General features: G+C 34.9%; 1 long non-coding RNA gene across 1 annotated transcript; it reads left to right on the top strand.

Moving 5' to 3' along the window:
* The first annotated feature begins 5,127 nt into the window (after nt 1–5,127).
* On the top strand, nt 5,128–16,187 carry LOC116571174. The gene is made up of 3 exons (XR_004277762.1): nt 5,128–5,143; nt 6,478–6,480; nt 16,008–16,187. It is a non-coding gene; the product is annotated as an uncharacterized LOC116571174 (long non-coding RNA).
* Nucleotides 16,188–25,513: the final 9,326 nt, after the last annotated feature.

Genomic DNA, 25,513 nt, shown 5'->3' with positions numbered 1-25,513 from the left:
TCCATCTTGGTAAATTTTCTTTTATATACCTGAAAACAGTTGTTCTATTGTCATCATGTTGAGTGTTCTATAAATGTGAGGTCAAAATTCTGTTATTAGATAACAAAACATTTATAATTACTATGTTCTCATGAAAAAACTGATGCCTCATCACTATTAAATGTACCTCCTTATACTTGGTAATATTTTTCCTATGAAATCTTTTTTGTTTGATATTAAGATAATCACTTCGCCTTCTTTGAAGAGCATTAGCATAGTATATCTCTTTCCATTCTTTTACTTTTAGCCTATTTGTGTGTTTATATTTAAAGGTGTTTTCCTTTTGGCAGCATTTGTTCTTGCTTTGTATGTACTGGACAATTTCTTTCTTTTAATTGTTATCTTTAAATCAAGTACCTTTAATGTGAATATTAATGACTATATTATTAAATATATAATATTGCCATGTGCTTTATACTCATTGTATTTGTTCCTCTCCAAATTTCTCCCCTTTCTCCTTCTTAATATCAACAAAGCAAAGGATATAGTTAGTATTCATTTCGACATACTAGCCCTCTCCTGTTCAATATGGTAGCCAATTGTGACCACTGTTCAATATGGTAGCCAATTGTGACCACTGAATATTGAAGTGAGAGAAATGTAAATCAAAATATATTTCAAATGTCAAAAACTTAGAAAAAAAGTATCTCATTTTCTAAATTTATTAGACATTAGTTTTTAAAGACTTAAATGAATTACATTATCAAAATGAAATGTACTTGTTTTTTACTTTTTTTAAATGTGACTACTAGAAAATTTCATTACATATGGGATTCACATTACATTTCTTATAGATAGCACTGTCTTAGACCATAATTCAGCAAACTGTGTTTTTTATAATGGGCCACATAACAAACATATTATATTTTACCAGGCCTATAGTCTGTCACAACTATGCAAGGCTGTCATTGTACCATGAAAGGAGCCCAAGACAACACATAATAAATGGGAGTGGCTATGTTCCAGAACAACTCTATACACAAAAATTTGGTAGATACTAGATTTGGCTTATGGGTCTAGATTTACTGACCACTTTTTAGACAGTAACTTCAGAGAATTGAAGCCATGTGTAATTTATGATCAAAGGACAGAAAAAAAAAAAGACAACTTCAGTTGCTGATGATATTGGAGTTACCATAGCAACCCTTGACCAACAACATTTTAGGTATGACAAGAATAAACTGCTCTCATATAAGCCTCTATTATTTTTAAAACATACATAGCAAAACCTAATTCTAATTACATTCACATGTCAAGATTCTATTATATGATTTTGCAAGTTTATTTTTTTAAAGATTTTATTTATTTATTTGAAATAGAGAATGAGAGTGAGAGCATGAGAGGGGGGAGGGTCAGAGGGAGAAACAGACTCCCCACTGAGGAGGGAGCCTGATGTGGGACTCAGTCCTGGGACTCCAAGACCATGACCTGAGCAGAAAGCAGTCACTGAACCAAATGAGCCACCCAGGCGCTCCTGATTTTGCAAGTTTAAAATTTATAATGTCACGTTCACCCGTAGCTCAAACTCGGCCACTTCCAAGTTCACAGTCCCTTTTATATAACTAATTAAAATCTAACTTATTATCTTTGTATCATCAACCAGTATCTTGACTTGCTTTGTATTCCACTAGTATTTAGTAAGTACCAGTGGAGCAAATAAAGATACATTTCACATATAAAAATGTATCACTAAAGCCTCTACAACTAAAGCATCAATCTCATGAACAAAGAAGAAGGAAGTTCAATTAGTAAAATAATACAGTGAAACATCCAAAAAGTTCATTATTTGAAAACCTATTTAAGTAATTTTCTTTATAACTCAATCCTGATAAGAAATTAAATGAGAGCTCAAAGTAATTCATCAGTTGATACAGTGTTTCATATCCTGATTATGATATGAAACATCTTAATTGACTGATTCCATTTTTTAACCCTCATTACCTAAACAAATTGTATGGATTTTTGTTCCATTTGTATCATCTCCCAACATCAGATTTGTGGCAGTTCTGGCCAGCTCATCTGCGGGTGAATGAAGCCAGGTTCAATGGCATTATATGGCAGGTAAATAAGTAGGACTTAAACAATGTACAAGTTACCAGAGTATGTAGAGTTAATGCTAATAATGTTACAACACACCAGAAATACTTTAAAGTAAAAAAATCTATCTATTTTCATAAACAAACAAAAATTCTTCCTGGTCCCCTATTTCAATGCAACAACAATTCCAACAGCCTCGTGAGGGACTAATATGTAGCCAAGACAACTTTGTTTTATTAAGACTCAGAGTACCACTAGGCAATATCACTTCATAAGCCTTGGGAATGATATCTACAGGAAGATATAAGTAAGTAATTTAAATAGCATCACATTGCAATCATTGCATCATAATTCACTAAATTCATTCTGCAATAATACCCTTGTGTTTTAGAAAATTTTATTCTACTATATTCTTTATATATAATGAAACAGGCATACCAGAAATGTTAAGTAACATATCCAATGTTGCTGAACTAGTACATAGATTTAAATTCAAGTCTGGTTGACAAGAAAACTGATACTTTGATAATACAACCCAAGGCAGTGGATGAGAGAGATGCCTTTCTGAATTATAATCTCTTGTGGATAAAGGAATTACTTTCAAGCAACAATGACGAAAGAATGAACCATCCAGTTGTCACTGCTTGTATGACAGTGATGTCAGTGAACCTAGACATGAAAACACACCCAGTGGACTTTCTATGTTGCTAGAAGTCAGCTAGAGCAAATATAAATGTGACGTCTATAATGCTTAACTCATTTTTTCTTGTAATGGCACTTTTGATGATAGTTTCAAATATTACCAGTGTACAACTGCTGTGAAATGGCTTCATAACTCCAGGAATAAACTTGAGATTACCTCTTCGTTAAAATCTCAGTTTGCAATTGCTCTAGGCAATGAATTGATAAGTCAAAATAAATACCATTCAATATTGAGGAAAATTTTTAGCCATCATGACCATCACTTAAGATACCAGCTGAAACTCTAAAAATGCTCCACTCTGCTCTTTAATTAATAAAATTACACACACACACACACACACACACACACACTCACACACACACAGCTTTCTACAGTAACCAGATCAGGAAAGAAATTGTTATGGTCTTTTTTTGGTAGCAAAAACAACAACAACAAAAAATGAACATTTTATTAGCTAGGATGCTGTAAAAGCTACTACCAGCAGAAGAGAGAAGGGGAGGGGACAAAAGCAGAAAAGGAATGAACTAAACCCCAAGTGCCTATATAAGCTCCCTGCCTCCAACCCCCCAGTACACTGAATAAAAGCTTCTTACACTGACCCCACAGGGAGATAGTATATTGAGAGCTATCTTCTGGTCTCCTTTCTTATAACAAGAAATAAAAAATTATTTGCTTTCAAAATTCCCTTGGATTATGTTCAATTTCATGCATCCCAAGCAGCGAACCCCTTGAGTTTGGTTACACTTTGATACTGAAGTCCTAATGCTTAAAGCAGCTTACTCCTATGATTCACCCTTCTTTTTAATATGCCGGTTCACTCTCAGGAAATCCCACTGTCATCTTCTTCAAGGAGACATCCATCAACTCTACCCACAGTGCCTACCTTTCTTTGTCCATAGCAAACATTTTTATTTCTTTTCACATGTTCTCATTAACTAGATAGAGATTCAAGACCCTTTATTCACTGGGGCTTTCCAAGATTCCCTATATGAATTAATGAATTCAAATATATATGTTGGCAAAATGTGTTGCCTCAAAACACATTAGCTTTAACAAAATCTCTAACTCAAACTGGTAAATTGGAAGAAGGATGGTACCTAATTCAACACACCAACAAAATAAAACCTCATTCCTCTGCTTAGCTAACCCTATTGGGTGCACGCACATACGTGTGTGTGTTCCTGCAAGTATGGGCATCCCTCCTTCCACACACACTACAGTATCTCTCTTTGTTGTGAGAGAGATAGCACAAGCGAGTAGCAGAATTGGGTGGGGGGCAATGAGAGGAAAAGAAAGAATCTTAAGCAGACTCCATGCCCAGCATGGAACCTCAGGCAGGACTCCATCTCACCACCCTCTGATCACACCTGAGTGGAAATCAAGAGTCTGATGCTTAACCGACTGAGCCACCCAGGTGCCCTGAGTATCTTATTTTTTATTCAAATTAGATTTTTTAATTCGTTTTTTTTTCTTGTTTTTTGAATGGTAGTGATGTTTTCTGGAAAAAAAAAAAAAAAGAAAGAAAGGATAAAACTGTTAAAGTGCTATGTCTCCTTCAATTTCTTATGAAACATATATGCAAGGAGTAATAGACTGGGGGCCATATTCTGATGAAGAAAATGGAGGTCTGAATATCCATTGGAACAAAAGAGCTATTAGTATCCTGTGATTTCACCAAAATTCAGTGAAATCCTACTGGGGCGCAGTATATCTGAGGAGGTTAATACAATACTTAACAGACTCAGGAAGGTGCTGAATCCCCTGAAAGAGAATTGTGTCAAAGGCAATATCATTCTGGATTTATGGGCTTTTAAAGATTCACCAAGTGGGAATCCCTCTGAGAAGAATTTGGCAGTTTTATTTCATCTTACGGAGGGTTTTATGGTTTGCCTAAGAGTGAAAACCATACTTTTCAGTGTCTGATGTATTAGGGAAAGCAGAACAACCTCCAACACCTTCCAGTAAGCACAAAAATTGGTAAAGAGCTATCTATGTCAATGATGACAATGACATTTGAAAGCTGGAAGTTTTTTAAGGTAAATATTGATTGTTTATACATATTGTATAAATCTGATTGGTGACTGTCTATTACTCCCATTACCAGTACAAGCAGAGTTTACGAAAAAGACACATGACATAGGTACTTCTTTTACCCAAATAGAAAGATAAAAAAGTGGGAAAGAGGGGCACTTGGGTGGCTCAGTGGGTTAAAGCCTCTGCCTTCAGCTCAGGTCATGATCCCAGGGTCCTGGGATTGAGCCCCTCGTGGGCTCTCTGCTCTGCGGGGAGACTGCTTCCCCCTCTCTCTCTGCCTGCTTGTGATCGCTGTCTGTCAGATAAATAAATAAAATCTTTTTTTTTAAAGTGGGAAAGAAAATCACATGAAAAAGGAATAATTCAGATAAGAACAATAAATATTTTGATTCTCCAGGCAATGGACTGTGAGCTCATGGAGGGACTGGAGAATGCCTGGTCCTCTCTATATGCTTGCAGGATTTTGTTATTTCTAAATACCATATCGATATCTGATGAGTGGCCCTTGAAAACTGAATAGTTAACCAGGTAATGAAAATTATGGAAACTCTTCAAGAGTCCTTCCGGTTTTGGGGCACCTGAGTGGCTCAGTCATTAAGCGTCTGCCTTCGGCTCCAGTCGTGCTCTCAGGGTCCTGGGATCAAGCCCTGTATCAGGCTCCTTGCTCTGCAGGAATCCTGCTTCTCCCTCTACCACTCCCCCTGCTTGTGTTCCCTCCCTCACTGTGTCTCTCTCTGACAAATAAACAAATAAAATCTTTAAAAAAATCAATCAATAAAAGAGGCCTTCAGGTTTTGTTTTCGTGTTTTTTTTTTTAATAAAAATCTATTTTTACAAATCAAAACTTGCACAGAGTAAAGCCAGGCCATGAGATATACATATAATTAACCCATAATATCCAGGTTATACACACATTAAAGTTAATTTCTAAATAGCATTACCCCATTACTACAGGCTATGAGCATTATATTAAGTGATAAAAATTGTGTGGCCAATTATGGGAATTAGGATGGGAGATTTTTCTTCTATATTATAGAAGAAGTATAGGTATAGTTTAGGAGTCTGGACTGACCATTCAATAGCATTTAGTCAAATTATTTAAACTATATGTGAATTTGTTCCCTCTCTGTAAAAAGAGCATCCATTTCAGGGGATTATCATAGGCTTAAATGACATAATAAAAGCAAATACATAGCACTCATAGTATGTCCAGCACTGTTCACATGTTACCTCATTAAAACCTCATAGCAACTCCTTGAGGTAGGTTTTATTATTGTTCCCATGACCAGATGATAAAATTGAGACACAGAATGTTAAATAACCTTCCCAAAGCCCCATAATAAGTGGGAAAGCCTGATGTGAATCCAGACAGTCCAGCTCCAAACTATGTATCTTCAACTATGACTTCTATCAAATTGGGGATATAAGTGCTTAGCACAATGACTCATGCAAAGTAAACTCTCAAGTGATATCCATTATTATGATGGAAAATTAATACACTGTAATTTTTAAGTTGGTAAAACTTTTAGGAAGCAAAATTTCAATATAACTTCTGGTTTCACCTCCAACAGTCATCTAAAAGCTTAAAAGACATCAATCCTCCCTTTACAGTAAGAAAGGATGAAAAAGAAAAAGAAAATCAGCGCTTTTTCTGGACTCACCAGAGGGTTGAGGTCACAGGGCAAACTGCTGCCCTGAAACCTGGAGAGACAAGCAAATCCATTGAGTCACATCAGAGATCTGTTTACCAGAGGAGAAATCCCTGGAGTCATAAACTGGTAGGAATACTTCAAGAGTAATGTTGAGGAACTGCTAGAGGCTAGTGAGCACTGACATGAGAGTCAGGAACTCCTGGGGCTTTAAGAAGGCACCCACATTTTTCTGGGCTTTTATATTCTGGGACCCTACCAGATTCTCCAGGTAAACAGCCAAGAAGATCCCCAAAGGATGCTGGCGGCGGAAAAATAACCACTAAAATATGCCCTGAGTATTCTCTGGAGGTAGAAAGCCCTTAAGAGCCTCTTCTCCTTGTAGGAAAGGCATTTCTCCAGCTCCTATCAGTCCCCTCACCTTCCCATTTCACCTAAGGTATGGGGAGCTAAGAAACACCTGTGAAGGTGTGTACACATACCAGCCTGCTAAAAAATTGAGATTTAATCCTAGGATTAGCAATGCTTCCCATCCTTCACACGTTACCCACCACACCAGCAGGGCTCCGTTGTACTAATAGTGGCTTAGATCTGAAAAAGCCACAAAACATTGACAAACACAGTCCACATCTCAGCCAGATTAAATAAAACCTTACACTAAAGGCCTATTTACATGAGTTGCTATTACCCAGTTTTCAACAATAAATTACAAGACATGCCAAAAGGGAAGGGGAAAAAAAAAAAGACTCAAAAAGACAAAGCAAGAATGAGAAGCAGATTCAGATAAGACAGAAATTTTGAAATTATCAGAGAAGAAATTTAAAATAACTATGAGTAGTATGTTCACGGTTCTAATGGAAAAAGTAGACAGCACACAAGAATAGATGATGTTATACGCAGAGAGATAGAAACTCTAAGAATCAAAAAGAAATGTTAGAAACTTAAAAAAATAACTGCAACAGAAATGAGGGAAGACTTTGAGGGGCTGAGTAGTGGATTGACTACAACTGAAAAAGGATCAGTGAGCTTGAAAGTAGGCTGCTAGGAACTGATTTGAAATGCAAAGACAAAGGAATTAAAATTAAAAAACAGAATTTGCAAGAACTGTAAGATAATTCCAATAAGTATAACTTACACAAAATGGAAATACTAGAAGAAGAAAGAAGAAGATGAAATATTTTAAGTAATAATAATAGAGAACTTCCCAAAAGCACAGGATCAGAAAGTTCAGAGAACACCAAGCAGGATATATACCAAAAACAAAACTGGAAGAGGAGTGTTCAGTTCTTATTAGTACTAAATCACAATTTCTCTGTCAAACATATACTCAATAATATATATGACTACAAAGGCACCATGCATTTAAAAAAATGAGAATTCTATGAAATAGTATTTATTAAAATTGCTGTGTTGGCAGGACACAGACTTGTAATAACAGTACAGAAAGTACATCTGAAAGTATTTCTTTTGTATACAAAAGAAACTCGATAGAAGTTTCCCAAGTTTGACAATAACCTTCAAAATCCACATGAGATAATCAATATTTATTTGCGAATGACAGAACCCTTTTAAATTGCCATTATTAATTTAAAAATAATCAACCATGCTAGTACAAAGATGGAATTATATTTCTGTTCTCACTAAAGAATTCAAAAGCATTACAATATAAAGAAGTTATTACAGAACATACAACCAAAGAAAATGTATAATAAAGGATGTATCAAGCAGTTAATAAAGTTTAGACCTGCTTATGTATGTGGAATTTGTCAGGTTCTTCAAATTTTAATTTCATTGTACTCTCTTTGGTAATTCTAAATTCACAGTCGTTTCTGTTTTGTATTCTTTTCCTTAAAAAGCACTTCCCAAAGTGTAGCTTTAGGTCCCACAAAACCCAGATCTGTCCCTGCCTATTAAGCAGATATAATTTTATCATTACCGAGACAGAAAAATTAAGCATCCAACCCTAATTTACCAGAAATAATTATTGAGACTAAAATTTGAATCCAGGATTAAGTCATTTCAAAGCCCATAATAATGTCACCACTCTTCTCAAATATGGTGAGGGAGATAATAGCTCTCTGATGGAAAGACAGAGGCATAGGCAGGGTTTATCTCTCTGAACCCTTAGCCAGCTACCTATCACTCACTAGTAAAGATTCTAATACAGATTTAGGGGATACTCTGGGCAAACAAGTGCTTTCAATTAGGTACTTCATTGTTTTGAATAATAGGTCACAATGTGGGGAAGTCCACTGACAAGACAGGCACCAAGTCTTAAAAAGCTGGTAAGCTGTGAGGTATTTTTTTTCCCCTTTAATGCATCTACAGTGTTAAGAATGAATGAAATGTTAATTAAAGCACTCAAATATTCTTTATATTTTATTGCATAGAAAGTATTTTGAACTCAGTTACTATTTATTGTATTATAATCTGTGATATATTCTGCTCACACTTCTTAAGGTAAGCTGTGCCGTGATCCACTAATAACCTAATTGCTTTAATTAAGCAGTCAGTGCTATCCTAGCATTGCATCTTAATTATATACTATACAGAAAGGTACTTATTTTACATATGTAAACTAATTAGGTGTCAAAGCAAATGCAGAATGTATTCTGTAAGACTTTAATTTTCTCCAAAATTCTATGAATAATCTTTAAATAAAATTAATATTCACACTAAAGCTTTTAGTTAAAAAACATGAATATAAAGTTTCTTTATACCTTAAACATAATCAAGTGTACAATTATGATATTTCATTAATGCTATCTAAAACAGCAGAATTTCTACTGCCTCTAACTTAGAAGCTTAAAAGCATATGAGGCAGAGGGCAGAATTTCTAGTTTTGAAACCAGAAATTGTGGGGTTTTATATAAATACTTCAGAGATTTATTTTATGACTGTGAGCACTTAACCTTTCTAAACTTTATATCCAACAATCATAAAATGAGCATAAGGAGTCCCCATCAATGCTTATGCCTTCACTATTTTAAGAATCTTATCATAGAGCAGAATGTAAACTCATTTCTGGGCCATCTTTGACCTATTTCATAAAGAAACATACACCATCATTTCTATTTGCTAGGTTACTATCAAATCAAACATGAGAAAGATGGTTATATCCTGATACAATCTGTCAGAATCATATAAGTAAGAAATAAATATGCAAAGACAAATGATGAACACTTCTTCAGAAAGTATGAAGTCCTTTCCTTTAATCACTTACCAGGAATCACAATATTCCAATCACCTTTATGCACATAATTGTGTCCTATTTTAGCTAGAAATTAACTTTTTATTGCTGTTATTGTTTGAAGTGAACACTGCTCTACCTCTCCCCTCAAGTCTTTACGGTCCTAAAAATCTAACAGAGAAGTAAGTAACATTTCCTTCTGCTTTTTTCTGCAAGTATTATATGCCCTAACATCAAAGTTCCTTTGAACTTAAAGGAAAGAACCTACTAGTCTTCCTTCAACAAAAAAAGTCTTCCCAAATTACTCCAAGATTATAAAATCTTCTCACATGTTTTTTGTGGAATATTATTCTTTAATACTCTACCAATCCAACCCACTTTTCATTTCTCCATGGTTTGGTCTTCATTTGGGAGAATATATTTCCTATTTCACCCATAATTACACCCATAATGAAGACAACAGCAATCAACTGAAACCAATCTAGAACACAGGTATTAGATCAGTAGACAAGGACATTGAAACAATTATAGTAACTGTGTTCCTATAATTTTTAGTCCTATTAATCCTATTAATTTTTTTAAAAAAATTAATTAGACAATGCAGAAAAAAAGAAGATTACTGAAGTTGAAGATACAATACAAATGATCTAAAAAGACACACAGAAAGGAAAAAAAACTGTAGTGAACTGTAAGACAACTTCAAGTGACCCAACATGGGCAATTAGAGTACCTAAAGGAAAGAAAAGAGGGGTTTTACTATGACAGAGGAAAAGTCGTAAAAGAAAGGAAGGAGATTACTATGGAAGATAAATGAACTTAGAAACTGATGGGTTATAAGGTGAAGGAAGATGTGGAAGAACACCTCCACATCTTGAATTAGAACCTAACCAGTCAAAAATATTTTATTTATGTAAAATATTAAAAAAGAAAGACAACCTAACCAGTAGTAAAATCATAATCCCAAATACACTCCAGAATTATACTGAATCAAAAAATGGGAAAATAATAAAGCATCCAACAATTTATAAGAGGATGGGAGGACTGATAGAAATTCATACAGATCTTGTTTGGTTCTTGCCTATACTCAGATGTGGATTTCTTTAGCCCCCCAATATTTCATGATGATTTCTTTGCAAATGAGACTTCTGAGTTCTGTGATAACATGACCAGGATAAAATACGGTACAAATTGAGAAAAATAAGCCAAAGGGCTATTCAGATTGTGATCCCATATTATTGCCTAAACTTCATGAATTTTTCACCCTAGTTATATGTAACCTAATATTACTAATCACTGTCAGAAAAAGTTTATCATGTAAATTTTTCCTCAAATACATACCTAAATCATCCATTAATGTTAAAAAGTTTTTTCCCCCTAAGTATTTGTAAGATACTTAGAAAAAATAAAGAGATCTTCACAGGTAAAAGCTTAAAATGATAAAACTCAGGTATCTTTTAGTTGAAGGAAGAAAAGAAGGTAAATTCACTTGCATAAAATTATAAACTTGTCAACAAACATATTTTTCTATAGTTGATGGAGTTCCTGACTCAATAATAGCACCCTCGATCTTCTGGGCACTTTGTGCTATCTCTATAATAAATGTTTAACATGAAATAATGATAATCTAAAACACCAAAAACAGTGACAAAAAAATTTATTTTATAATGCAGATAAGTACATGGGAAAACTGCCAAGTATATTTTTCTAAGTACACATAACTCCAAGTTTTACATTGTTGACTATATCAAACAGCATTATAATGTTCTTTTATGTAAAAAAATGAATATATTCATTTGTATATAAGTTATAATGATAAATGTACTTATATTAGGATTTTGATAAATTTTATAATGAATGATCTTGGGAAAAAATTTCAATTGCTAATCATAATTCTTAGACACAGAAATAATCAAATTTAGCAATTGAAAACATAATCCTCCAGGGTTCTCTCTGTCATTCACACACACACACATTTACAAATATATCATAGACATATTTTCTAGGTCAGAAATTATAGATGTATCATTTTGAATAATATATACTCTTTATTGTGTTACCATAATACTGTTGGAAATTGAAGTTATGTCTTTTATTTCACTATTATAAATAGCTCTGAGATGAAGATTATAACATGGATATTTTTGCACATATTCCACTATTCATTTATACACACAACTGTTGTCTACATTTGGGTTCATGTCCTTCTTCAGTGATATCCTGATCTCAATAATCTTGCTTGATTTCTACTCTTGCCAACGGAGTGAGCCAAAAATGATTCTCAACAATGTGTACTTTGGTTTAAAGTTGGAAAAGTCTAAAATACTGTTAGTCAAAATATCTATGAACAGGTGATGATAACATATACTAAAGTAATGAACACAAAATGGACAGAAGGGAAAAATCTGTAGGCATTTCTGACATGGAAAAGAGATTGGAGATTTGCTCACTCTTCTCCACTCCCACTGCTTATTATGCCTGGCAAATACTAAGGAATCAAAAAATAAAAATAAAACAAAACAAATGAACAAACAAACAAAAAAGGTATATCAGAAACAAATGTAACATGGTATATTAACTATACTTCAATTTTAAAAAGGAGGGAATTAATGAAAAGAGAATTTATAGCAATAGATGTCTAAGTTATGTAAATACTATGTAAGAGTAAGAAATCGAAGATTGTTTTTCTTTGTTTGAGTGCCTCTGTTGTGAAAATAGGAGGAACTATGCTCACACTGCTATTTCTACTTTGAATGCCTTTTTTTTTTTTTTTTTCATCATAGGATGTACACATAAAATACCTTCTAGGACTCTTTCTCTGTATCTCGAATCATTACCCCCAGGGAATGTAAACTTCTTCTCTTCCAAATGATAATAAACATTAGCTGCTAATTTCTACTCTATGCTATAGTAATATATGTAGTTTCCACTATTTGATGGCGATGTATTAAAAGTACCTTGTTTTCATACTTAAATCACCTAGCTCTTCGTATAATAAAACAAATATTGTTAAATTTTTTATTTTGTAAATAAAAGGACTACGTATGTGTGGATACCTACATTTCATATATTACCAAAGTTATTAATGGTTATTTTAAATAAATGAATCTAGTTTACTTATTTTTTTCATCATTAGATTTTGGGAGTCAGGGAACTGAATTTCCCAAGCACTCACCTGCTGTTTGATTTATGGCATACTGTGTCACACGGAGACTTCCCACAACCTGTGCTCAGGTACCCCTGTAATCGACTCACCAATCCATCTTATTTGGAAGCCAGAGAATTCATAATAAAGCATGTGAGAGCAAAGACAGGGAAAAAATTGCATAAGATAAAGATATTCTGTGTACTTTCAACATGTTTCTTCTAACTATACATCCGTTTCTCAATTTAGCCTTTAAATGTTTTACTTCAGACTGCATATTTCACTGTGGAGAAAGCAAAACAATTACTTAATAGTATATAAAAGATATTAAGGTTGTTTACTGACTTTCTAATAAATACAGGACAAATCATATTATATGAATATATCTTTAAATATAAATATTATATACATTTAAAAATATACCTTTAAAAATATAAATATTCTCTAACTTGTACCTTCAGTACTTATTTTGATTCCAGTGAAATACGCTGTTAACAGCATTTCCATCTTTTCTTTTCTTTGAGAGGTGGTGGAGGAGCCAAGGGAGAGAGATTCTTAAAGCAGCTCCATGCCCAGTGCATAGCCCCATGCCGGGCTTAATCTCTTGACCCTGACATCATGACCTGAGCTGAAATCAAGAGCTGGATGCTTAAGTGACTGAGCCACCCAGGCACCCCAAAAGCATTTCTATATTCATGAAGTATTTTTATACACACACACACACACACGCCCCACATCATGATCTTTATATGTAAGTGTGGGATTTGTAATGAGAATACATACTTTTTTGACTCTTGACTCTGTTAGTTGACTTAGGTGTGGGATTATGGGGAAGTTACTTAGCTACCCTAGGTATCATTTCTCACAAATATGTTCATAGAAATAAGAATATTGACAAAGACTCTGGTTGTAAGTATTAAAAGAAATAAAATAGATGATGTTCTCATACTGTCTGGCACACCAAAAATGATGAATAATAAATATTAGCTTTCTATTTATCAGTGGATTCCTGCCACAGTCTCTAATATATTTCAGTGTGTATAAATGCACATTTCCTTCTGTGTACTCCCCTACTACTTAAAATATTGAAGCATTTGTTACTCTGAGAATTACTGTACCTCAAATGTAACCTTTATTAAATGGATTGCATTAGTTAATTATGGCTCTTGCTTGAGAATGCCCTAATGGTATTATAGGAAATAAATAATCAAGAGGTCATTGTAGAGAGAGAAGTACCTTCCTAATATAGACAACTACCTGTGTTTAGAAAAATGTCCAATGAATATGGATGAATACAGAAATAACATCCTTCAGAGTTGTTCTGAATGAGCTGGAATGAAAAGTAAGTATGGATAGGGAAAGACAATAAATGAGAAAAGCAAGTCTATGCAAATTCTCTGTGGTAATATATGACTGAAGATTTTTTTAAGAATGGAGAATATTTTATATATTTTTATTGATAGGCTATAGTTCATATTTTCTATCAAATCTAAAATTATACTAAAAAAGTGCTTAATTTTTTTTAATAAGTTTTAGAATTAGGGATGGGTTTCACATTTGACTAAACTTATGGCACAGAGAAGGCTTTAGGCATTATTGTAAATGTAATTATTATTAAAATGGAAATAAGATATTGATAAGAGAGCACTTTGGAAATGAGAATGTAAGCCACTAGTAGACATGTTATATTGGGTATTATATTTTTCACAGGATATAGAATAGAGGTTAAGCCAACTTTATTTAAATTGAATATGTCAAGTTGACCCCAAATGATATATCTTCTTCATACATGCAGTTTGTAGGATATTACAGTCTTCAAACTATGCTTTTTAATTCAATGACCTGTGTTATTGATTGAACATTATCAATCTTCCAGTAGGCAGATATTATTATTGTAATAAATATCTTGCATACCCTTCTGAGTAGGCTTAGAAAATGTTCATTACTGCTCATCATCTGTGTTTCCTCCTACTGGATATGTATTTTACATCTTCTAAGTAGTAACTATATTTAAGCAGTTTGAAAGATTCTTTTGTCCCCTAAAGGCACCATAACTTACAGAATACCAGAACTAGGTGATGTATATTTTTTAGGGGTTAATCTTTCCACAGTTGAGTTATATATGTGTACTATGAACAGTCATATTTAGACAACCAGCTTGCCCCCTCAAGTATATTTCTTTAATAGGAGTACATAGAGGAGCATAACTGAGCTGAAGAGAAGTGCATATTGTCCAAAGCAGAACTGAGCTGAAGTGAGATGAGTTGCCATGTATTGGAAGAGTTGATTAAAACAACAAGCCAAAATTAAAGTAACAGCCCAGCCAGTAAGTGATTAATCACTTACTTCTACAGCATAAGTAAGAGGCTAAGTTAGAAAAAAGAACACCTCTTCTGTTCCTCCACTGTTTCATTTTCCCCCATGGAACTGCACTGGGTAGGGGTGAGGTGGACTAGAACAGGTGTTCTTTGTCACTGCAGAAGGTGAGAACCTTTAAATAAAATGTTCCTTCCATCTTATGGATGGGGACCAGGGAAGATGGAGAGAAGGGCTGGAAAGGAAATGGTACTTGGTTCTGAGTTTGAGTGGAGAAAATATCTTCAAGCTTTCCCTCCAGGTAGGGCAATTACCGAAGTAGGGGCCTAGGCTAGGAGTAAAGATGTGAATAAAAGCATAAACAGCCACATGTGCCTGAGTCCTTGACTCATAGACTATAATAACAGATATACACCAAGTATGCTGTGAGTTAGCTTTTTCCCATGAGGCACTGCAGGTAAATCATTTTTAATGATTTAATGTTTGATTCCCTAATTTCTCTTTCTACAGTTACGTTGTTATTGTGTAGGAAAGCAACTGATTTCTGTGCATTGATTTTGTATCCTGCCACATTACTGAATTGTTGTATGAGTTCTAGTAATATGGGGGTGGAGTCTTGGGTTTTCCACATAAATTATTATTTCATCTACAAAGAGAGAGAGTTTGACTTCTTCTTTGCCAATTTGAATAACTTTTATTTCTTTCTGCTGTCTGATTGCTGTTGCTAGGACTTCTAGTACTCTGTTCAACAACACTGACAAGAGTAAGCATCCTGATTGTGTTCCTGATCTTAAGGAGAAGGCTCTCAGTTTTGCGAATGATATTTGCTGTCAGCTTTTATGAAATTGAGGAGTGTTCCCTCTATCCAAGTACTCTGAAGAGTTTTAATCAGGAAAGGATGCTATATTTGTCAAATGCTTTTTCTGTCAGTTGTCCATTGAGAAGACCATATGGTTGTTGTCTCTTCTCTTAGTACTGTGTTCTATCACACTCACTGTTTTGTGAATGTTGACCCACCTTTGCATCCCAGGGATAAATCCCACCTGGTCGTGGTGGATAATCCTTCCAATGTACTGTTGGATCCTATTAGCTAGGATCTTGTTGAGAATTTTGGCATCCATATTCATCAGGGATATTGGCCTGAAATTCTCCTTTTTGATGGGGTCTTTGCCTGGTTTGGAGATCAAAATAAACTGGCTTCAAAGAATGAGTTTGGAAGTTTTCCTTCTGTTTTTATTTTTTGAAACAGCTTCAGGAGAATAGGCATTATTTTGTCTTTGAATGTTTGATAGGGATCCCCAGGGAAGCCATCAGGTCCTGGACTCTTGTTTTTTGGGGAGGTTTTTAATCCCTGATTCAATCTCATTACTGGTTATTATTCTAGTCAGTTTGTCAATTTCTTCCTGTTTCAGTCTTGGTGGTTTATAGGTTTCCAGGAAGGCATCCATTTCTCTAGGTTGCTTAATTTATTGGCATATAGTTGTTGATAATAATCTCTAATAATTGTTTCTGTTACCCTTGGTGGTAGTCATGATTTCTTGTCTTTCATTCATAATTGTATTAATTTCGGTCTTTTCTCTTTTCTTTTGGATAAGTCTGGCCAGCTGTTTATTGATCTTACTAATTCCTTCAAAGAACCAGTTTCTAGTTTCATTGATCTGCTCTACTGTATTTCTGGTTTCTAATTCATTAATCTCTGCTCTAATCTTAATTATTTCTCTTCTCATGCATGGCTTAGGCTTTTTTGTTCTTTCTCCAGTTCTTTAAGGTATAAAGTTAATTTGCGTATTGGGGAGTTTTCTATTTTTTTGAGGGAGGCTTGGATGGCTATGTATTTACCCCTTAGGACCACCTTTGCAGTATCACATAGGTTTTGGACCAATGTGCTTTCATTCTTATCAGTTTCCATGAATTGTTTAGGTTCTTCTTTGATTTCTTGGTTGACCCAAACATTTTTAAGCAGGGTGGTCTTTAGCTTCCAAGTGTTTGAATTTCTTCCATTTTTTTTTTCTTGTGATTGAGTTCCAGTTTCAAAGCACTGTGGTCTGAAAATGTGCAGGGAATAATCTCAATCTTTTTGTATCAGTTGAGACCTGACTCATGACTCAGTATGCGGTCTATTCTGGAGAAAGTTCCATGTGCACTCTAGAAGAATGAGTATCCTGTTGTTCTAGGATGGAATGTTCTATATCTATCTATAAGGTTCATCTAGTCCACTGTGTCATTCAAAGCTCTTGTTTCTTTGTTGATTTTCTGCTTAGATGATCCAATGCTGAGGGTGTCTCCTACTGTTAACACATTATTATCAATATGTTTCTTTATTTTGGTTAACAGTTGGCTTATGTAGTTGGCCGCTCCCATGTTGGGGGCATAGATATTTACATTCGTTAGATCCCTGTGTTGGATAGACCCTGTAAGAATGATATAGTGTCCTTCTATATCTCTAACTATAGCCTTTAGCTTAAAATCTAGTTTGTCTGATATTAGAATCACTACCCAAGCTTTCTTTTGAGGTCCATTGGCATAAAAGATGGTTCTCCATCCCTTCACTTTCAGTCTGAATGTATCTTTAGGTTCAAAAGGAGTCTCTTGTAGACAGCATATGGATGGGTCCTGTCTTTTTATCCAGTCTTCAACCCTGTGCCGTTTCATGGGAGCATTTAAGCCATTCATGTTGAGAGTGATTACTGAAAGATATGATTTTATTGTCATCGTGTTGCCTGTTAAGTCTTTGTTTCTACAGACTGTCTCTGTAAATTTCTGTTCTATATCACTCTTGGGGTCTTTCTCCTTTTATATAACACCTCCCTTAATATTTCTTGCAGGAACAGCTTGGTCATCACATATTCTTTCAGTTTCTGCCAGTCTTGGAAGCTCCTTGTCTCTCCATCCATTCTGAATGAAAGCCTTGCTGAATAAAGTATCCTTGGCTGCATGTTACTTTCATTTAGTACCCTGAATATGTCTTGCCAGCCCTTTCTGGCTTGCCAGGTCTCTGTGGACAGGTTTGATGTTATTCTGATGTTCCTCCCTCTCTAGGTAAAATATCTTTTCTCCTTCCCCACTTTTAAGATTATTTCCTTGGATCTAACATTTGTGAATTATATTATTATATGTCATGGCATTGGTCTGTTTTCACTGATATTGGGAGGGGTCCTCTCTGCCTCGTGGACAGGAATGTTTGTTTCCTTCCCCAGATTAGGGAAGTTCTTAGCTACTATTCGCTCAAATATATCTTCTAGACCTCTCGCTCTCTCCACCTCCTCAGGGATCCCAATAATTCTGATATTGGAACATTTCATTCAGTCACTAATCTCTCTGTTTGATTCCTTGGGTTTTGGTTTGTTTTTCCTATGCCGCTTCAGTTTCCTTCCTATCTATCATCTTATCCTCTAGCTCACTAATTCGTTCTTCTACCTCATTTACCTTGGCAGTCAGAGTATCCAGTTTAGACTGCATTTTATTCATAGCCATTTTAAGTTCAGCCTTATTAGATCTTATTTCTTCCCGTAGAAATTCTGTATTGTCATTTATATTTTTCCCAAGCCTAGATATCACCTTAATAATTGTTATTCTCAAGTCAATTTCTGACATCTTGGTTATACACATATGTGCTAGTTCTGTGGCAGAGGCCACATTCTCTGGTTCTTTCCTTTGTTGGGGGTTCCTCCTCTTGGCCATTCTGTTGAGGGAATGTACAGAGTCCAAATTATTGACCACAACCCAAGCACGCTTAACCTGTTTTATAGGAACCTTAGGTCTCTTGTTCTTCCAGCCTGTCTTCTGTGGGTGGGGCCTGCCTGTTTACTCAGGCAACCCTATTTGAGCAGAGTTGTGCTGCCCCCTGTGTGGAGGGGGAGTGGACTCAGTGAAAACCATTTTGGGGGGCCTTTTGTTCTCTGGCAGCTTTCCCTGGCAGCTTTCCGTGTCTCTTCCAAGAGTCAGAGCAGATATGACTGTATCTAAACCACTGTCTCAAAATAGAGAAATTATAGTCTACTCTTCACGGTGCTTTCTAGGCCACATTGTCTCGTTCTCTGTCTGTGCTGTTAAAAACTACAGTTCCCTGGGTTATGCACCTCACAGCAGCACTCTCAGCCCTCAATGCCAGATCTAGGCATGTCTCTGCCCTCTGTGCTTCTAAACCACCAGCCACCCTCAGTTCACATGCCACACTCCAGTACCTCCTGGTTTCAGTCTGCGGGGCTGCTGTAAAGTCCCTTGCCCACTGCTACCAGTCTGCAAATCTGCAAATCTGTGCCCAGTGCCGGCACAGGAGGCTTTTGTACTCCAGCAGCACAGGATCCTGGAGACTCCCTTCCCCCTTCCATTTATCTTCCAATATCTGTCTCCAGAATCACAGCTCTCTCCTTCATATCTTGAGACCACCCACCAGAGATACTCTGTTTGTAGAGATCCAGATATATCTTCTTACATCTTAGGCTGATTTGTGGGTGTTCAGAGTGGTCTGGTAGATATTCAGCTCAATTTGGAAAATACATTCCACTTTTCAAATAATTGATTGACACATTACTATTTAGAATACAACCCACTCATAAGTAGGAGGCTTCCATTTAAATTAACTAAGTTGAAATGAAAACTGTAGTTACTTTCTTTTCCTAAACACAAATATTTTTAATTTCACTCCGAGTCAATTAAAATGAAAAGAAATTAATGCCCCAAATATCTTTTCATATATTTTCCCTTTAAGCCAATATTCTGACATTTGTCTGATATTCAACTGGAAGTATCTAAAATTCCTATTGAAATTAAGATACATTAATATTCCAGATTCTTTATAAGGAATATTTGTAATTCTCTTCCATTTTCAACTTAATTTTAGTAAGATTAAGTTTCTAAGGTGGTAATTTTAAGAAAAGTGACATATCTACTTAAACTGATGTACAAATTTAAGATGTTACCCCTGGGGCATCCAGATGGCTCAGTCGGTTAAGTGTCTGCCTTCGGCTTGGGTGATGATCCTGGGTCCTGGGATCAAGCCCCATATAGGGCTTCCTGCTTAGCTGGAGGCCTGCTTCTCCCCCTCCCTCTGCCACTCCCCCGTCTGTGTTCTCCTGCTCTCTCTCTCTGTCAAATAAGTAAAATCTTAAAAAAAAACTTTATTATTTAAAGTTTAACTGTTTTTTTATTTATTTAACTTTAAATAATATTTAAAGTTAAATAAATAAATTATTTAACTTTTTTATTTATTTAACTTTAAATAATAAAGTTTTTTTTTTTTTTTTAAAGATGTTACCCTGACATTATTCTCCATTGCTCTTCCTTATACTCAGAAGAAGACATTAAACTTCCACATTTCTGGCATATATGTGATTCTAAGTTCACAATGTTTTCTTATCTAAGTTCACAATGTTTTCTTGTGATGAGGTTGCATCTATGAAGAATTTACGTTTTTGTTTCAAATCTTAAATTTATTAGCCATCTCTTCTCTGGCTAGTATCATGGCTGATATTTTGAATTCCTAAGGTTAAAATCATCTCTGACATCAGGAATATTACTTTCTTGGATAAATACTATGAATATGAATCAATTTATCATCAACTAATTCAATTCATAATAAATTTTAAATATTCATTGCTAGCTAATATTTTTTTAGAATACAGAGGAAAAAATGTACTAATGAGAAAATAAAGCTTAAACTGGGTCCCATTAGACGCAAAGAATTTAGATTACCAGGTCACAAGCATTAAAAAAAATACATAAGGAGATGCAAAGGTGGTAGATGGAGAGGAAAGGAAAGCAAAGATATTTCCTTTTCCAACAAAAAATAATTTTGCAATGATATAAATAACGTGGAGTTTTCTAATTGTTTTTCCTTTAGGTGTCAGTTTATCTGTAGTTTTTAAAGAGAAACATGAATATATATATATACAAGACTATCAGACAGAACACCCATATGACTATAAACATCTAAGGATTTTTTAAAACTCTAAATAGCATATGCTTACTAGTGCAAAAAGTTAGACTTTGTGTTAATCTAAAAATAACAACTGAAATATTGAAAGTTTACATTCAATGGGTATTTTAATTCTACATTGGTAGGCAAGATTGTTGGAAACAAATGCTGTATAGAATCAAAACCCAATCATATCAACAGAGGGACTCATTACTCCTAAGTGTACAAATATATTTTAAAATAAATGTATATCATTCAGCTAAAGCTAGGTTACACTGCATTAAAAAGCAATGTCATGGGCACCTGGGTGGCTCAGTCAGTTAAGCATCCAGTTCTAGATTATGGTTCAGGTCATGATCTTATCATATCAATATATCTCAGATATATTGAGACCGAACTCCCATGTTGGGTTCGATGCTGGATGTGGAGCTTAAGACACTCCCTCTCCTTCTGCCCTCTCCCCACACCTCCTTAACTCCCACTCTCAAAATAAATAAATAAATGAAGCAATACCAAAAAATCAGTGCTTTACACCAAACATCTGTGTTATACTGCAAGTCAACAGAAAAAGAAAAAGTCTCTTTAGGAGAAAAGGCTCCTGCAGCAGGGAGATAAAGATCAATAGTGGGACTATCACAGACTCCCAGAGCTTCCATTCCATATCACCAGTTATCACATCCACTCCCATTTCATGGCCAAAGCAAATCATATGGTCAAGCCTCATGTAAGAAGAGTGGGTAAAAACAAATCTAATGGTGGGAAGAGAAGTTAAGTAACCAGAAATACTAAGTCAATCAACTACAGGTTAATTAGAAAAAGTTCATCTTCCAAGTAGAAAAGTATTCACAGTACATAAACATGTGTTTCACAGAAGGAAGCATTCAAGTGACCAAAATAACATAGAAAGCAACTCAAAATCTTTGGTATTAAAGTAAAAGCAAATTAAAATTATTTGGTATAATTTTTCCACTATCAGTGGACATGACATGACGTGACAAACATGACAAAGTTTAAAACCTGTAGCTAAAATCTAGTGCTGGAGGTATTAGGAGAAAGGAGATATTTTATAATCCATTCTGACTGTAGCCTGTGTACTACTCTGAACATGCTCAACATACTTGCTTTTAAAAAGGGCAAAATTGATATTGATTCTCTTCAAGAAAGTGTTGACTTCCATACTCCATTACTTGTACCAGTTTGAAAAATTGAATGCTAGCTTGTTCTGTGGCATTCTGGACTCTGGAGAGAAAGCCCTTCACAATGCCGAATTAGACAAGCCACAGACACATGTCCTGATCCTGAAAGGGTTTCTATGCAGAGTTCAGAATACCACAAAGCAGGCAAGCAGTCACATCTCTAAGAAAGATATCTCTAAGCAAGGGTTGACTCCTATACCTCCATTATCTTCAGTGGAAAATAAATGACAAGAAGGAAACCCCTGTGAGGCTACTGTTTACAAATCACCTGCCCAGGGACACATCTGACAAGGTTCAGCATTTGTTGCTCTTGGATATCACTACATTTTCCACTGATATTAAAACTCCTGGTGGGGTCACAATTGCCATGATCAAACACAACAGCAACATGCCCCAAAACAGACATAGACCTTCACTACTTAGACAACCAGCTTAGTGAGCTTCCTCTAATTCATAGAGATGAATATGCCATGGCAACCTGCTTGGCAAATTTTAATTCATAGGCATATATCTGTTTTCCACAATATATCTCAGATTACAGTCTGTGATAACAACACAGAAAAAAAAAAAAAAAAGAACAAGTTTTCCATCATAAAAACATCTTCCTTTGAGCAAAGACACTGAAGGTGCAATTCAGGACACTAAGAACCACAAAGCTGAAATGCAAAGCAGAGAAGCAAAGATGTCTTCTAACCATTCTTTTAAATCTTACACTTCAGCATGAAAGCAATGGCTGAAGGTAAAAAAAAATACCAAAAACATTATCAATGATTAGGAGAAATAGAAAATATTTGACAAGGACAATGAAATCATCAATTGGCTCGATAAGAACCATGTTGCGGCAAATGAGACATTAGTCTATCAGAAGAAAGTGCTGAACAAAGTCTGCATCCCCATCGTTACCAAGCTGTACCAAGGTACAGAAGCCTGCTAGAAGGAAATTTGGGTGTTCCCTGGGACAGAGATTCTTTCATCTGGACTTTCTTCTTCTGGACCATCACTGAAGAAACTGATCAAGCCAACAAGAACATAGAAACCTTAGCATTCTGTCTATGGCCATACCACCCTGAACGTGCCCGATCTTGTCTGATCTCGGAAGCTAAGCAGGGTTGGGCCTGGTTAGTACTTGGATGGGAGAAACCTTAGCATTCTTGCACAGTATAAAAATGAAAAGCCAACAGGTGAAGCATATTCAGTGATAATATGCTGAACTAATACATCAAATTTTCAGCACTCTCAATACATAAATGAGTACAGAAGGAAAAAAGATAACCGTGCAGTATGTCAACTGCATTGTAAGTTAGTAGAAAATGCAGTATCCTAAATGAAAATCCTGTTTAAAATTTGCACAGAAAATTATAGTAAGGATCACTAAAAAAAAAATTATAAATAAAAGCAAGTAAAATAAAAACCAACACATACAATTCACATTTAACTGTCATATTCTAAATCACAGGTCATAACTGCTCAATTTTAAAATTTCCAAATCACTCTATTTCCAAACTGATAAGGAATCAGTGCACATGGCTGCTCACTGCTACTTCTTTGTACATTCTATAAATTGAAAATAAGGAATAGAGGAAGAAGACAAAACAAAAATAAAAACAGAAGAAGATGAACAATCATTTTAATCATTACCATAATCACTACACTTCCTATTAGTAATTTTCTATTTTTTTGAAATAACTTAGCAAGCTTAACAAATTGATACTAAAAAATAAAATTAAGAATTTATCTTTTAATGTGGCATTTGGCTTACTAGATTTTCTCCTTTCCTGATAGTAATATTTTTGATAGATGAATTAAACACAAGATACTATCAATTAAAAAAGCAGAGAAGATACTTCTATACATTTATATCATTTATGGTTATATTACTTCTGGGCATATAAGGAAATCAAGGACTGGAAAAACCTAAATATGGAATGCTTAGCTCTGGCTATGCACAATCTATCAGAAAAGGGATTTTTAAATTTTTTTTTTTTCATTTTGAGATGTAAAATGACTCTGCTTTGCTGCCCTTGTCAGCAGGATCAATAAATAACAGTTTAATGGCGTGAAGGCTTTAAGACAAGAGAAGACTTATGGGCTCTCTGTAGCTGAACTGCAGCCAGACTATTTCTCATCTGTTTTAGGTACTCCTATTAGTTTCATCTGCTATAAGTACACAAATGGAAGATTTGTATGCAGTTATTCATTCATAACTCAAACACATGCTAATAAACATATTTTAATTGGACAGAAACTGTACTACTAAAAATGTAAGTTTATTGCCACCATATATTCATACATCAACTTAGAGTTAAGCATCAAGAATAACTTAAAAATTACTATTTAACTATATCCCAAAAGTTCTTCTCCATATTAACCTAGATGCTTTTTTTTTTTTTCAAAAGTTAGATTGCACTGAGAGTGATAATTATAGTCTAGGGAAAACACAGACAGAGGAAGACAAGTTGAGAAGAAATATTTAGGGAAAATTCAGTGAAAAATATAAGATATATAGAAATGTAAGGAGTACAGACATTTGTAATCTTGAGATTTTAAATTAAAATATTTTACATTCTAATCATGATCATTCACTAAAAAAAAAACAAAAAAGAAAAAAATCCATGATTAAAGCACAAATAAAAATCACTAAAATGTATTAAACAGTTGAAATTATCAGTCCCTGTGCTTTCCCTTCCATAGATTCCATATCATTGCTCAAACACACACACACACTCCATGACAGAGTATGACTGTTTTCCTTATGAAGTATATGTAATTTATAATTCACATACATAAGTGACTTTCCACTACTTCCTTGCCAAGCCCGAACTTTGAAATTTGGGGACTTTTGTGAAATTGAGGATTTTTTAACATTTCTTTTTTTAGCGAGAACAAGAGAGCACCCTGAGATCACGACCTGAGCTGAAATCAAGAGTCCAACACTTAACCGACTGAGCCATTCAGGTGCCCCAAGGCCTGAATCTTTTTCTTCTTGTTTCCCCACACAACCATCATTATCCAGGTTTAACCATCTGCCCTGGGCATTGCCAAGAATCAGGGTAACAGTCTCTGCTGCTCCAGACCTCTATAGATTATTCTCTTTTCCATTACTGCATGGAATATACACATCCTCCCTACAGTGTTTCCCTATCCCATCAACATTTTGTTTGGAATTTAGTCAAAGGTATTGTAATAGCACTGTATGGTGGCAGAAGATAGCTACAATTGAGGAGAGCATGGTGTAAAGTATACACTTGTCCAATCACTATGATATATGCCTGAAACATCGCATGTCAATT

The sequence above is a fragment of the Mustela erminea genome, chromosome 12 (genome assembly GCF_009829155.1).
Source record: "Mustela erminea isolate mMusErm1 chromosome 12, mMusErm1.Pri, whole genome shotgun sequence".
Classification (NCBI taxonomy): domain Eukaryota; kingdom Metazoa; phylum Chordata; class Mammalia; order Carnivora; family Mustelidae; genus Mustela; species Mustela erminea.
The sequence above is the reverse complement of the archived record's forward strand: the minus strand, read 5'-3'. Positions and strand labels throughout refer to the sequence as shown.